A 15,814-nucleotide genomic window follows, 5' to 3' on the forward strand; every position below is an offset into this window, starting at 1 on the left:
AGTATTTGTACGTGCAGTTAAGAGTCTGGCTGGTGAGCGAAGATAATTTAGCTTGAGCGCATTGAGAAGGTTACCTTCTCTATCAGTCATCTGTTTCATCCTCTGGGTCATGGCCAGCTGACTTGGTCATAGGTAAGCTGCTGACAACTAGAGTCCATTGCATGGACTAAAGACAAATTAAGACAAAGCAAAATCAAACTGACCTTTGAAAGGTTGTAAGAGAAATTTAGACAGCTTAGCATTTGATTCAAATGAAGCTTAGTATGGATGGAGGGTGTTAACTTAGGGCATGACTTTTTTAGATGCCCCAAGATATGCTACTTAATTTTGTACAGCCTAGTTCTTACCTAAAAAGGGCTCCTGTAACTTTCTGATCATTTTTTTTCAGTCATGACTAATAGCTGAAATAATACTTCAAAAACCAGCATGGCTGCCTTAATGAGACAATTGTCTTCTCTTTGATTGTAGTAACATTTGTACCACTGGTGCGGTGATATATTCACCTGAGAAGAAGTTAACGTAATTTTCACTTTAATACTTTTTTTATGTTGTCAGAATTGTATCAAAGGGCTTTTCTGTAAAAAGCAATTGAGTGCTCGTAGTGGTCATTGCTGGAAAGCACACATCAAAAGTTCAGTCTCTGAAGTACATATTAAAATAATAATATATGGTATTTGTTCTGAAAAGGCATTAGTTTTTCTAAGCAATAAACATGAATAGTTAATCAATGCTTAATTGCATTTATCTGCATTTGAATACAAGAAAAAAATAATAGTAAAGTAGTATCTGAAATTCATGTGGTAAAACATTGTTACAAATCATTTATGAAGTGTCTTCAAAGCTCCTTGTGTGATGAAGTGACATTATATATCCATTGTTTTTCTTCTGAGATCAGTCAAGGTTCAAGCACTGTCAATAAAACGGCATTCACAGCCACTTACCCATCCTTCATGTAATAGCAGACATCATCAATCATTTCCACTTCAAGAACAGTTCAGATTTGTCTACGTGAGTTCTGTTCAAGCGAACATCACTATCGTATTTGAGTGCCTTATAAAAAGGAACTTTAGTTTAAGATATGGATGAACAAGTGAGCTGTATTTATCCCTACTCTCCAAAATGTTATTGAGAAGCATTTTTCGTTCTTTGGTGTCGTCCCCCCCCCCCCCGCCCTTCTTTTTTTTTTTTTTTTTTTTTTTTCATTTAGTGTGTATTTCCATTTTGAGCTTCTCCTTTTGCTGCTTTTTCTGTATTCTGGGAAGAATAAATAAGTATATTTTAGATTCTGTTCTAATGATCATGATGTCTGGGACTTGTCCTGTTTTCACTAAAATGTTACAGTTTTTTTTTTCATTTTTGTAAAATGCAACTCTTGAAGGAAATCAGGGCCACTAATCAATAGAGACTTTTAAGTAACTTTGTACTCATACATTAAGTACAAAGACTTGCAATAGCTTAGCAAGGAAATCATTAAGAAGCAGACACCCAGTCATTAAACAACAAAAAGATAAATAGTGTTTCCAGCAAACACCAGTGAAAAGGTAATTTTGATAGCCCATGCTGCCCAAAAGCAGAGAACTTCAGAAACTTTCTTTGATTACCAGTATTCCTCAAAAAGTGCTGCAGCTTAGTCATTAACAACAGATTTCAAGGTTTGTCCTACCAGAAGAATCAATCACTGTTGTCCCCTTCTTTGGATTAAAACTTTCTCATTGCTTGTCTTCTGTGTGGTGATTTCGGCCTCCAGTGAAGATTAGTAGCTGATAGCGATATCCTGGCTACGGAATAACCTGGTGCCTGTTGCTTGCTTGTGAAGAGAGTATGTTACAGCAGAAACGGGACAGTCTTCACTTTAAGGAGAAGAAATAACTTTGGAGGGGAAGCAACTCATCCCTACTGTCATTGCAAAAGAAGTAATCTGATGAGATATTCATTCAACGTATTAATTAAACAGTAGCCCTTACCACTTTTATGAAGTAATTTGTTCATGATACCATCTACTGTTGACTACTTCAGACACACAAATGTCCTCTTCCTGTTGGTCAATTAAACAAAATCATTGTCCAATTTCTTTACCAATACTCTTTACTTTCTCTGTTATAAACTGATGCTTCCTTAGGACTTGTATAGCACATGAGGGCAGGAAGAAAAACAGATAACTTAACAATTACTTTCTATTATTTCTTTTCTTGAAAAAAGGTTGGATATTGACTAATTTTAGAGGCTCTAGACAGTTTGTTAAGTGATTTTCAAACCACTGTAATTTACTACATGCTATTCTAAAAAATGCCTTCACAGTTTCTGTTGGAAAAAGTCAGATATGTCACAGATTTCTTCTACTAACCATAAGGAGTATGTTTCTGAATAACACATGGTTTCTGTTGCTTTGTCATTTTAATGGGCTTTTATGCTGGAAAACTTAAGACTTATTCCTCACAGAATGATATTTGGTGACTGTTTTCCAAAAAGAGTAACTCAGATTTGTACAATTTTCTCCAAGAAGCAGGCAGATAGTTTTTAACAATCTGAGGTACTGATTTTAGATCAGTGCACAAGTATTTGGAGTTGATATGATTTACTTATGTTGACAACACACTTCAATTCTAGATCAGAGTTGTACTGGTCATAGTTCAGTAACTATATTATTCGAGGATAACTCGCTCTCTGAACCAGGCTTAGTTTTGGAGGCTGAGTTTCACCTAGGCTGAGGTGAAATTCTAGTCATCTGTGTCTGATATGGTCCTTAATTTTCCTCATCATCTCAAATTTCCTTGTTTACCCTTTGACCTGCCACAAGTTATCAAAGGCTTTGAGCAGTTTAGGAGTGTAGTGGCAGTCAGGATTTGCATAAATAACACAATAGCATAGCATAGCATAGCATAGCATAGCATACTACACTACATTACACTATATATTTATTTGATTTGATTTACATGTCCAACTCTCTTACCCATGCAAGTTGGTAGGATTTGGGGTACTTTTCTTGTGAAAAGAAATGCCTGTAAGAAGTCCATTAAAAATGTGTCTTCTTACTGCCCATCTACTATTCCCCATTGAGACAGATAAGATAAAGATTCTGGTCACAACCAGGTAGGGATGACTTCTTTTTTCTGCATCCTAACTAGTACTGGATATATTGTCCAGAGGGCGACCAACTTACTGTGTAAGGCAAGAAAATAGAAATGCAGGAAATACGACCCAATTCTTAGAGAACAGCGCTGAAGTTTATCAGATGAATGGAAAGGGAGGTAGAGACCTTCTCAGGCAAGAGAAAAGAAGAAAAATGAGATTAGGTTGTGACAACAGATCTCAGACCATGCTTCCAAAAAACATTTTAGTTTAGAACAGATTTTGAAGTTTCTGAGTTCCATTGCTTTCTTCAGCAGGACTATCAGTACAGGAGAAGGCCTGGTCCAAGGCTGACTGTTATAAACTGAAAATCTTTCACCAACTACAGCAAGCTTTGGAACAAATCCAGAGTTTATGATATATGTTCATAACGCAGAGTCAATTTTCCCTTTCAGTTATAACATCTCATTAGCCAGATCTTGTAGATAATTATATGGGCCCAAAACTCGTAAGCAGTATTCACAAAAATTTTGAGCCCAACACGCAAAAAAAAAATCTCAGAAAAACAGCTGTTCTGTGACGTTTCTAAGCTGCAGCCAAAACCAAATCCTCCTTGTAGTTCTGAATCAGACACAACCACAGTGCGATGGATCCTTACATCAGTCACTGATGAGTGGCTGTGCGATTAGGGCCATTAGGGCACACGTCTGTCTCACATGAAATTTTATACTTAGTATCAGAAATAGTAAAAATATAGATGCATCAGTGACTTAAGTGGAAAATGGATTGGAAGAAAATTTTCAAATGCCCAAGTGGGAGCTGGCTACTACCACTAGTGTCTTATAAAAACCTTCCTATGATGTCTTTTTGTACTCTTAAATTATGACTTGGCAGCAGAATATCTCCCAGTGAATTGTGGCAAGCAATAGGTTCTTACGTTATCCTCTTTGTCACAGGTCATTTATAAAATTAGTTCTTTAAGGAGTTCTGGAAAAGGGCAAATCCCACTGATTACTTGCATTTAAAACAGGAGAACAAACACTCAAATAACACAGCTTTTTCAGATACAGAATTATTTCTTTTTTAGTTCAAACAATACACAATTTCACTGTACTGATAATTTCTTACAAGAATAATTAGTGGTCATATGTTTTGTTATATAAATTATATTTTTAAAGTCACAACATGCAGTTTAGGATGTTCTTGCTATAATTTATGCATATTTTATTAAAGAGTCAGACTAATATCTTTCTAAAGATATGGAATAGTCAATTACACCGTAATTTCTAATTACTTTGGGGAACTCTGAATACTCTATGCCTAAAATGATAATGATGTGTTGCTTTAGTCATTATGTGAAGATTTGCACTTTCATATGGGTGCACTGACCTCATTTTTATCATTGTTTTTCTTTTTTTTAATGCCACCTTCCACTAGATATAACACACAGATATTTTTATAAAAGGTTAGAGATAGGGAATTTATTTTTACCTAACAATGAGGTTTGTGCAGTTTTCTTTTTCATTCACATATCTTTTGACTCACCCAAATCAGTGTGATAATTAGAACCAAAACCTCTTAAAAAATAAAAATCTATTTACTATATAAGTATATATGTCTTGGAACAAGCATTTCATTAACTCTAACAACGGAAAAAGCACTGTATTCTGAGGTACATCTGCATGCATTTTCTTATCTGTTGATATGTAATTCACCTGTGTTTACTGTGATTGTCTGATCTATATAATAGAAACAAAAAGACTTCCCTGAATTAAATCACCCTTCAGTGAGAATATGTCAGAAAACTATTTATTCATGATATTAAATTTACCATTGATAGAGGATGCACCACAAAATCTGATAACGCAACATTGGCAATATATACCTGCCACAGTTAATAACTGTCATTTTTAAAAATCTTCACTGTATTTCAACTCTGAATCTGTCTTGTTTCAAAATTATCAAGGAAGAGCAACATATTGATCTTCACAAAATAGCTCTGCCAGGATGTAATTGTTGAAGGTTGTATTTAAATTGATTTGTTCTTTTATATATATATTCTAGAAAAAACCACAAAATTTGCTTCTAGGAGTCTGTAAAAATGTTGATAGCATTGTACAATGCTTTATAGAGGTGCAAGAAAAAAATAGCATGCTTATGGCTTTAGATATCTTTGCACTGTATGAAGAGTTACATATCAGCAACATTTCTAAATCTCAGGTTTTTGGGAGTGGAGGGCAGCCATTTTCTTCTTTTTTCTTTTCTTCTCTTAGTTGCATGGAATATTTAGGCTTTGTCACACAAGACATGTTTAGGCATGAATGTAGAGAATTGCACACCAGTACTTATTTCCTGAACGTAAGCAGATTAATGATCTTTCAGTAGAGTCCTTTACACCAAGGCACCTTAGCACCTTAACTAATATATGATACCAGGACGCTGCAGTTTATTAGCATTTGGAAGGTGAAATTTACTGGAACACAGATTAGGGAAACCACTGGGCAAATTCTTAGGCCATTTTGGTTTAGCACAGCATGAATTCTTAAGCAGGGGGCCCAGTGTTTTACTAAATAAAAATGTCTCCTGAACTCAGGTCCTTTCCAGACAGTGATTTCCCAGCCTGCAATCAGTGTATATCACCCAGCTTCAGTCCAACTCACCCGAGATGATCTGATAGCTGGAAGAGTGAAAAATACATTCACACTATTTGCAAACCATTACCTCCAAAGTTTTGCTAGTTCTTTTTGGATTTTAAATAAACACTTGCTATAGAAATGCACTGTAGACAAAAGAAATTAGTTTCAGAAAACTAACTTCATGAATTTTGACTGGAAGGCTTTTCTTTTTTCCCTCATTATTATTTTTTTGAGATGGGTAGCCATTTTCTCCAGATCATCAACCTGTTCCCATGGGTACAGTGACAGTGAGCTATGATATATACAGCACTTTGTATGTTTAAAGCCAATTGTAAGTTTATTAATAATCCTTGCAGATCCACAGTTTTGCTGACCTTAAGAGAGGCATAAAAGTTAGTCTCTTTCCTGGAGGTGTGCTGATAGGCAATCATGATATCTCTTTTTCCAAGAAAAACACTGCAATACTGGTAATTTGAAGGCTTTCTTTCTATCATCAGAGCAAGCGAAGTATAAATCATGTGTGTGGTAAACCACATAACGGAAAAGTAAAATGACATCTTCCTAAGCAAATGATTTCAAAGCCCAGTTAAATAATAAATCTGTGAGTAATAACCAACGACAAGAGAAAATAAGTACTGTAAGCACAAAGAGATTCAAAAGCAATTTAAACAGTTTAAGATCAACATATTTGAGGCTCATTTCCAAGGCTAGTAAATATTTTTTAAAAACCACTTCAAACAAACAAGGTTGCTACAAGGTTGTTAGATACACGGTGAAAGAATATTTTTCAAAAAACAACATAAATCCAGTACAGGATTAATTCTGAGGGAAAAAAACAAACCAAACACACACACACACCCCAAACCCCCCAAAGTACAATCAAAAAACCTCCCACCTTTTATACAATGTATTTCTAGAGAAAGAGCTGTGTAGCTAGTTACCCAGAGAATCCAGTACTTTGGAATAGAGCCATCATTTCCTCAAGGAAAAAAAGTAAAAGATAGATGCTAGGTGATATAAAGAGCTGAAGAAAAGGAACACATAACCACAGAAGGGCTCTTGGGGAAAATACAGAGAAGCTAAAGTTGAAGGACATGTGATCGCAAAAGCTAGGACAGCTAAGAGAAAAGATTGGTAGCAATGGATAATGAATATTCTCAAAGGTTATCCCTTTAGAGACTAATCATTAATTACTGGACATGTTTAATTAATAAAAATATCCTCTAACAAATAAATATTCCTTTCAATTTCCTAATTGAGGGTCCAAAGCACTTTGTCTATAAGCAGCTAAATCTTCTGATTTTCTGAACTGCAAATATGACCAAAACCACCAGTATTTTGCTCAAAATAAACAGAGCAATATGAGGAAATCAGTTTAATTATCCTTTCATGTATTTTGGCATTCTCCATTTATTACATTAATAACTAAGTATTTTGTTGTAAAAATATGTTAATAGTGTGAAATAACATTTTTTAAGACTCAGAATCTGCTGAATGTAATAAGGGTAAGCAATATATTAAGATTTAGTAATGAAGGTATAATTTTCTAAAACAAAGGCATACAATATTAGAGAATGAGCACCTGTCACTTTATAAATAGTTAATCACAAAGTCTTCGTAAGAGTCTAAAACACATAAAGAAGTGCAAGAAGACCAAAATCTGGTTTTCCAGATAGAACGCAATGTCCTCACTGCTGCAAAAAGCAAACCTTAAAATTAATGATCTTCTATCAAATGGTTTAGCATACCAGTTTATTAAGAATATTCAGTCTTCTTCTGTCAGCTTAATCAAAAAGAGTTAATGATACCTGATTCAGCAAACATGACACTGAAAAAAATAAGTTATAGTCAGTCACAGAAATTTCTTTCCTCCCATATGGATATATGAGCTATAAATGTATATGTAGAAGTAGGACTTTAATGAAGCAAATAAAAATATAACAATCCACTGTGGAGGAAGACATGGATAAGGACTACTTAAGCAATTATAAGGCATACCTCACAATCCATAAGCCATATACAAGTTCATGGGATCTGAAGTGGGACACTCAAGGTGCTGGGAAGTCTGGATAATGACATGGAAAAGCTGCCATCTATCATCTTTGAAGGTCGGCCATCACAACAATCAAGGAAGGTGCTTGGTGACTGTTCCCTTCTGACCTACCTTATTCTGTGATTTGGAGTTCGGGCATTCTTGGCCAAGGAATTTCAGTCTTCAGTCACTGGAAAGGAAAATAGAATGTGAAGGGTTTCCCCAAATTCCTTTTTTTTTTTAATGTGAAAAGGGGGGTTTCCATTTCCATTTTCCATTGGATGGCAGCTAAGCGTTTTGTAACCATCTCTATTGTACAGAAAGAGGTACTAAATAAGTTATGAATAAGGATGGCAGGTACTAGCAAATTTCTGTAAAAAGGCTTAAAGGAAAAAGCAAAAAAAGCAAGTAGTCAATAAATTAACTCCTTGTCATGTCTTTAAGGATAATTTATTTTGGGTGTGGCAAGATGTCTTGCAGAGCTGAAGGAACAGCAAATATTGAGATGCTGGACCCAGCATGTAATTTGCCAAAAGATCTAAAATATATCAGGTTTGTTCTGCCTTCTAAACTTACAGAAAAGACAAGTCTTGTACAGGACTCCCTTGCAAATTTGGGTGGTAAGCCTGTAAAAAAAATTCTCACTTAGACTCCTCTGGGAAATTTCTGATTACAGTCATTGGTGGAAAAACCTTTGCTTTGTTTCTTGCCAGTTTCAAGGTGAAATAAAAATTGTAGAATGCTGGAATGCACATATGAAAACAATGGCGATATAGAAAAATCAAAAACTCTGGTTGTGGTGGTTTTTGTTTGTTTTTTTTTTTTTTTTCTGAAGTGCCATCTCACGTATACCTAGAGAGTCAGAAATGTGAAGCTCTTCAAATCCATGCTGTTAAAGCAGTCCACACCTTGGGTTTTACCACACTTCCCTGAAGAAATAAGCTAAGAATAGTAGGAGTACTGCATAACATTCACATAGAAAGGATTATGTGTGCTTACAAAGACAGTATTTGTTTTCTTCTATGTACCCAAGTTTTACAATGAAATATGAGTAGGCACTGAATCACAAAGTTCAACTAGAATGCATGGTACAGGGTCAAGTGACCATCTTTTTATAGATAGTCTAAATTATTTTATTATTGCTGCAGAGATTAACTGCTCAAACACCAGAATCAGCAGACAGAAATCTGACTTCCTTTCAGAAATTACATTAAAAAAGCATTCTTTAAAACCTGTATTTCTGTCATAAGAGTCCTCCAATTTGTGCTGGTTTGCTTTGGTTTGGGTTTTTTTTCAGCTGTGATAGGCTAAAGCTATCAGTAAAGCAAAGCATATAAGGAAAGGTCTTATTTTTTTCAGTATGGTTCCTAGAAATGTTGAAAGACATTCCTAGCAATGATGGTATTCCCATCTCTGAACCCAGGCAGCCAAAAAATTCCACACAAATTTTCACCTGGAGAAGAAAAATGTCATAGATGCCACAAACACAGATAAGGATATTGATTTTCCTTGAAGACACTTGTGCACAAGAGAGATGGGCAATAATACTAAAAAAAAAACAAACCAAAAAAAAGGAAAAGAAAAGAAAAGAGACAGAGTGTTTTCAGGAAAACTAAAAAAAAAAAAAAAACAAAAATGGTGGAAAAAGAATGTGTCAGTTAAATTAGTATCTGACCTTTCCTTTTTGGAGGGCATTAAAGAATTCCCTGTTTGCCACAGTGTTTTGCTGGATGCATACTGGGTTACTTTGCTTGGTTTAAACCGCTTGATGTTAAATGTTGATTCAAAGAGCAAAACAAAACCCCAATATAGATTTTGAACAGTATCCAGCTACTAGCTCTAGAATCCTTATTTGGTGTTACTTCTAGACACAAAAGTATCCTGAGGTCTCCATCCCAAACGTTAGGCTAACAACTTCCCACATTTAGGTGTTAGTGATTACAATATGCCTTCTGCAGATGTAAGACAGTTTAATCAGACAAGAAACTGGAGGATGTCTATACCAAGAATTGGAGCCCTATCAAAACATTCTTTATTCTTGGTGTGGCTATATACAGATTAAACCCAAGAAGTACAAAACTGCATGGAAAAACAATTGCCTTACTTTGTTCAAGACTTTTAAATTTTTCTTCCTTCATTGAATTCTTTATTTTTCATGAGGCTGTAGTGTTAACCTGACTCTTAACTTTCCTCACTTTAAGAGTAGAAACTGCTGTGAGTTACAAAGTCACTCTTCGTGTCTGATGACCTTGTCTCTTTTCTTTCCTTCTTCCACATCATTATCCTGTTTTGCCTGGTAAGCTTCTTATTAAAAGCAAACCCTGTTTCTTTTTTAACTTCCTGTCCTTTTCCATGTGGCCATGTGGTCAGCTTTAAAGCCCCTAGGAGATAAAAATCCCACATCAGGAGATCAAGAACTCAGTTACTAGTCACCTTGAATCCAGGAGACTATAAAGACCCAAAACAAAACCAAAAAACCCACCCCAAAACCAACCAACCAACCAGAAAAACCATGAGCAGCCTGGTAAATTCTTCATCCTACTGTATTGTTAAGGAAAAAGTATCAAATCATAATGCCTCATGCTCAGTATGTATTTTCTCTCCATATTTCTGTTATCAATAACATTGCTACTATGTAGCATATTTGGCTGTATCTCAAAAATGTGATCTCATAATAAAAGAAGTAAAATAAAAGGGCATACAGAAAAGCATATTAAAATGCACATCAGGAGGTGTTTGAGGTTTTTGTGGGTGGATTAATCCAACATTTCAGCGTCCTAATGTATATCCTTTAGTTTATTGCTAAAGTGGAATATTAGCAGCCTACAGAGTGCTCAGTGAAAATTAAATTGGGGGTTCTTTCTCTGATAGATTGTTTTGAGTGAGATTTTATTAACATTTTAATTACATTAACAGAATAAAATGTAAATATATTGTGAGCTTTACATACCTTCGTGTTCATAAGAAGTGAAGTAGTTTTGCAGATATTCTTTTTGAGACTGGAAAGGAGAGAAGCAATTAATTCCTTGAGATGGTGGATGAACAAATGTTATTTAGAGAAGTCTACTGAAGGAAAGTCTACTAAATATAACATTTTCTCTCTATATATTATACTAAATATTTATCTTTTCAAACAATGAAAAATACATACTTTGCCTACTTAAGGTTTTCGAACAAGAGAACCATGAGAAAAATTATAGAGTTGATGGCAATAAAGAATGTGAACACCAGACAATACAGAAATTATAATTAATAATTTAATGTAATACACTAAAGGCTAAAACTCCTATAAATTCCTTAGAAAATATACAGAGAAATAATGATGGGATTCATTACCCCTAACCTGGGATGCTAAACATGACGTATGTATGTTAATCATTATAGACTCCCTTAATAGTTTGTAGAAAGAAATGACCACTTCCAGGAAGACATTCTTCTCATCCTAAAATATGTGCATATAATTGTGGAGATTAATTCCCTTAATAATTTTTTAGTTCCTCATGCTGACTTTAAAGGCAGTCTATGACGACCGTCTAATTTTTAGAAATCTAAAGACAGATAGAGGCACAAATTTAAAAAAAACCCCACAAACAAAACCTATAAACCAGTTCTTTAAAGATAGCTACATGAATGAAATAACCCAGTTCTCCTTGTTCTTCAGTAAAACACTAATATTTCAGATGCTTTTAATAATTTATTGACACATAAGCCTCTCAAAAAAAGTTGGTTTATCTCTCCTGTTCCGGATTCAAGATAACTATGTGTTCATCTTGATTCATTTCTGAGATAAATTCAGAAACCACAGACAAATCATTGGATTTTCAATCCAGCTACAAAGGAGAAACCTACTTTTGACAAAAAAAATTCAATCAGTGCACATAGCAATCTTGCCTGTATTTCAGATCTCATGCATATCTGGATCAAAAATCTGCCTTCTAAGCCTTCCATTTTTTGCCCCAAAAGATAAGTACCTTGAAAACAAAAATAATAATTAAGCACAAGATCTTTATTTATACTTATATACTTACAGTTATTTGTATGTATGCATGTTGTGGGAATCAAGACATCTGTGGACCTTTGCAGAAAGAATAGATTGAGGAGAAATAAGAGACAGATAAAAAGAACCCGAGTCTGTTTGATCTAGTAAATAAAATAGGTCATGCAGGGATACGTGTATGTTCTGGCTTCCTGTTACAGTTCCATATAGAAACAAATGTCAGAATAGGAAATTTTAGAAGGAATTACATCTGTGGACTTCTGGTCTTGGAGTCTGTGCCAGGATGAAAACTGATGTGGCTTTGGACATGCTTCTTTGCTGAAATGGTAAGACTTCAGTGAGGACACTCGATCGCTCAAAGCTTTATTTAGTGTTCCTTGAGACGGGGAGGCCCTGAAGAGTGTACTAAACTATAATTCTCATTAAGAAACATTCACTGGATTGTTCATCCTATAATTTACTTAAATGTAATGGTTTTATGTTGCTATGATGCCCCTTAAACTTGACAACTAGCTGACTAACAGTGTAATAAAATTACGCCAATGATCTTAACGTTTCCTTGCTTTTCTTGATCAGTGTGCATCAATTCATTGCATCTTCAGTTTATGCCAATACTCAGTCTCTGAGACAAGGACTGTCTTTACCTGTTACATTTGTGTAGCATTTAGCAGGAATAATTTATCATTCGAGACTAAGATCCCTTGACACTACAGCAGTGCAAATTATTATAACTTCGTAATTCCTTATGAAACAGTAAAAAATTACCAGCAAACCATCTGCCCTTCAGTGCCTATGGGTATTGAACAGATTCATGTGAGGAAAGGCTCAGTCAGAGAATTTGAGTGATCTACTCAAACAATGAAAGATTAGGATGTAATTGCTGCCAGAACATTTGGCAAATGTGGTGAATTCGTGCTAGTTGCTCTAGAATAAACTTGAATGGTCCCTGGGCTCCTGCTTTGATTTTTTTTATGGCTAGAAAATGAAATTAATTCCTCTGTAAAAGGCTAGTATATGAGTAAAATAATATTAGAAAAATACTCTGGGTGATGGGACTTTTGGAATAAATGAAGCTGGTTACTGACTTTGAAATATCTAAAATTACCCAAGGAAATGAAAAACTAAAATTAGTAATGCATTTGAGCTTGTGAAATCAACTACTGTTCAAAATATTTGGAATATAATCTAATAAATCTTATAATAGATGACTTAAAAACCGCAAAAGGCTGAATGAATTCCCCTAAAGTGCTAGAATTGAAGGGCTTAATATTAATATTTCACATGGACTAGGTTTTTTGCTCCCACTCCTCCAAACGATCATTTTCAAAGGTAATAATAATAGATACAACTAATAATAAAAAGACAACTGCGGGCACTATTCCGCTAAGGGGTGTTGTGACCAGTTGCTCCTCTGCTTGCCTGGTGCCCCTGCCCAGACCCGGGATTGAAGGAGAAGACAGGCCGGGCTGGGGGCGTGAGGCGCAGGGCTGGGACGGGCCGGCCACGGCCTGCACACAGCCGACACTTACAGACAACCCTGCCCGCCTGTTCTCCCTTCGCTCCTCCCCTTCCTCTTCCTCCACATGCTCCCTCCGACGCTCGCCTCCGTATCCCAAATCCCCATGTTCTTGCTTCCCCCTTCTAACGAGTGACAAAGCCAAGGCCGTTCCTCTCCCAGGCCGTGCCCGCAGCTTCTCGATGGCCCATCGCTCGGTGACTGGAGACTTTTCACCCTTGGCACTGTCTCTGCTGCCCCTTGTCTATCCTTGGCTTCATGTCTGTGCGTCTTCTCGTTTATCAGTTCTCCCTTTGCTCATTATCCCCTTTGCACTGATGAGGTCCTTGATGGGGTCACCTCCATGAAGCAGATGTTCTCCCCTTCCACATATGCTTACAATTTTTTTTCCGGACATATGACTTTATGGAATATTTTGAATTTTGATAAATAGGCAAATAAAAAATTAATAGATTTTGGAATTCGCTATTTATTATATATGGCTAACAAACCATGGAAGAAGTATAACTTTTTCTGTCAGTCCCATCCAGACATCCAAGGCATCTTTAATAGCCTAGAGTATGCAAAATGTCACGTATGTTCAAGACTAGCAAACTGTTCGTTATGAGTTATTGTAGATTGTAAAAACAAAATCCAAAGCCTGTAAGCAAATAAATTTTATGTGATAAGATGAGAATCTGTTCTTTATGCCTTAAGTTTCCCGCTCCTTCCCCGAAAAAGTCTGTTTTATTGACATAGTAATTTCAAAAGTCTAAAAATTAAGTTCCATCCTTTTCCTCTGAAAAATCTTACTCAAATACTTTTGAATCATATTGAAGATGCTAGCCGAACTTAACTGGGGCATGGCTATTTTTCTGAACTTCTTAATAATCGCTCCTTAAGGAACTCTCACAGATGAGAGTTCAGGATTTTGATTAAAATAGGGATACCATACTAGTGGCCTGTATAATACTTTTCATAGTGGCATTATGATTTGGATGGGGCCTTTAGCCACAACCCAAATGCATACAAAATATGGTAATAAACATGTATTATAACATGTTATAATTTTTATAAATACTTTGGTGATTTTCCAGTCTTGCCATTAAAAAAGTAATGCTCTTATGGAACAGAAGAACTTAATTTTTATGCATTTAAATTAAAAGGATTAGGTAAAAACACATCATCCATAGGAATCTCTTATGAAACTTTGGAATGGAAAAGTATTTCCTTTCTTTTTTATCCCTTATGTATACTGTAAAATTATTACCCATATAGAAGCATATAGCAATAATAATAGCAGAAAATACAGCTGGTATATTTGTATCAGAGTAGTTTAGAAATATGATGAGACATGAAGACTACCTCTTTATGTCTAGGGTGACCTATAAAGAAGAGAATACATTTTGCAGTCAAAATGATTTAACTTTGTAATAATCCCTTTCTTTCCCCATGTGTGATGAAAACATTGTCTTGGGAAGAAGAAGGTATATGGGAGATAGATCTTAGACAATACAGTTATGGAAAATTTTCTTTTCTGAGTAACTGATAACTGAAAGATCATATTAGGCTAATATCATAGATGTCTTTTTGTTTCTCAGTTGCTGCCCTCTGAACTTAATTCAATTTCTTGGGAATATTTTGTATATTGAGCTGCCTAATCTTGTACATTACGTGTTTTGCTCAGTAAAGAGAGAAACCCTCTTTTCTTTGTGGTGCTTCAACTGTTGTGCGATTCCTCATTTGCAACCCAAAATTCCATAGGCTTTTTTGGCTGATGTCTTGTACTCTGCTGCAGCTGCTTGAATATGTATGCTACAGTGTTTCTCAGTATCGCTACACAATTTTCTAGACTCTCTTACCTTTCGCATATCTCTTTTTGTTATCTCTTTTCTACTGTTTTGCATTTTCCTGGCTAACTCTCATTTTGTAATCTGCATATCTTCCAGTCTCCACAAGTAACCATATCGTTAGTGTAACCAGTTACCTCTATTTTTGCAGTTTGACCAAAGTAATACTGAAACAGCACTGAAAATTGAAATGATTTTATCATTTTTACTATTTCTTCCTCTTCTTTAATCAACATATTAAATAACACTATGCAAGCATTTAGCCTTGCAAAACAGCAATTTATCTTTTAATTCACTTGTTTTAGTGACGCTTTATACTGTGTGTATAATCATTATAATAAGTAATGTAATACAGTTGGAAAGTCTTAGGGGTTGCCAGCTGCAATGGGGCTGGGGGCAAAGGGAGGCTCACCGGTCCCTGGCCAAGTGTTGCATCTGCTGCAGTTCCATGTTCCCAGGTCCACCCAGCAGCGAGGGTGAGCGCACACTCCACACACACACTCACACTCACGCCCACGTGCACTGCAATAGCACAGCCGACCACAAAGTTAACACAGGCAGGGAACAGCACCTTTACAAGCTTCCGCACAGCACAGATGCTCTAGCCCTGGTTTTCCTCTCCAGATGGTCAGAACTGAAGTCCGCTCTAACACACGCACACATTTCTCCAGGAGAAATGGTCTTCGGCGCGCAGTCTGTCGAGTACCTGACCCCAGGTACCTCTCTCTTCCAGTT

Source organism: Accipiter gentilis, chromosome 31, assembly GCF_929443795.1.
Source record: "Accipiter gentilis chromosome 31, bAccGen1.1, whole genome shotgun sequence".
NCBI classification, from domain to species: Eukaryota; Metazoa; Chordata; class Aves; order Accipitriformes; family Accipitridae; genus Astur; species Astur gentilis.